Here is a 1,540-nt window from a genome sequence, read left to right as displayed (position 1 = left end):
GGCAAAGAAAATGATGGAAAATAATTAATCAGCGCTGTATCTGCATACGCCGCCGGCTGCATCCTAAGGGGGAGGGAATACCCGAGGGGGGCCGGCAGCCTCGTCGAGGGGAGCCCGGGGGTGCGGGCAGGGAGAGCCCCACTCTCTACTCTGAGAGCTGCAGAGACCTTCTTAGCACAGACTTCCAATGTTTAAAAACCTGTTAACTCTTCCCCTTTCAACAGAGGACGCCCCTCGCTATTTGTTATTATTGTTATTATATTTTTTTTTCCTTTACGGAAAGAAAGAGGAACGCGTGTGAACAGGCGGGGGTGTGTGTGTACGCAGGGGAAGCCGCTGATCCTTTTTGTGCCCTCCTCCTTCCGAGAGCTTGTCTCCATAATTTAATGATAATTTAAAATATTGTTTCTCTCCCACTGTTTGATAATCCTGTGCCTTTAGTTGGGTTGATGCTGGCAGATTTTGAAGGCCACGCTTTTCCCTCTCACCTGCTGTTACGTTTAAAAAGAAAAAAAAAAAAGGTATTAACCTCCGAGGAAATAAATATTGAAACAAAAGGTTCCAGCCACAAAGCCCCCAGATCCCATCAATTCAATCCTTTGCTCTTAATTTTCCTGTGTTTTGATTGCCCCCACCTTTTTTTCCCTTCTTCCCACCACGTTTCCTACCTGAGCTCCACTCTCCCGAGCGCCTCGCAAGGACTTGCGGAACCTCCTCTTTATTTCTCTGTTTGGGGGCGTCCGGAACTCACTTTTAAGTCAGACTTTATTTTGTATTTTATTTGCGGGCCCGATTCGATAAGGAATCAGTTTCCTAAGGAAAAAAAAAAAATTAAATTGCTGTATGTGGGTGTAGCTGTAATGAAAAATCAGAGCAGTTAAATCGTAAAATTTGGATTAAGAAGCTTGAATTTAATACACACACAACACATTTATTAAAGCATTAGAATAATTGAAATTTGCTGCTGGAATAGTCCAATCTGTTTAAATAATTCTATGGGTGTCTTGTTGTGATAAAAGATTATCTGGAATTCTATTAAAGGCGCAGGAGCCCGATTTCTAAATCCTATTTGGATACTTTCAATAACTATCAATAATCTCATCTACTCAACAGCCTCCTGCCTCTCCGCTTTATCTGAAAGTTTACAGCATTTCAGGAGAATTTCATAATAAAACACCCGGCGACGTAGGAAAGCGGTACCTGTCATTCATGTTCGGATTAAAAAAAAAACATTAATATGAGAAAAAAAGCCCATTGAAAGGTTTTGCTGTTTAAGTGCCAGAGTAGATGCAAAGGATAGATTTGTTTTGTATTTAAAATCTCACCTGAAGGTTATTTTTATCTATCTCAACAAATTATCCCTGTCTGTTTGTGGAGTAATTATATCAAAGAATATTATGAATAAGGTACGCTCCAGCCAAATATTAATTAAAGGCTCAACGCACCTCTCCCCCCCTTTCTGCTGGGCTTTCTTCAGACCCACGAATTAATGCCAGGTCCTTTTTAATCCCTCACTTATTACAACTTTCGGTTAATTTTA

Source organism: Cuculus canorus, chromosome 15, assembly GCF_017976375.1.
Source record: "Cuculus canorus isolate bCucCan1 chromosome 15, bCucCan1.pri, whole genome shotgun sequence".
Classification (NCBI taxonomy): Eukaryota; Metazoa; Chordata; class Aves; order Cuculiformes; family Cuculidae; genus Cuculus; species Cuculus canorus.
This window is presented reverse-complemented; position numbering follows the sequence as displayed.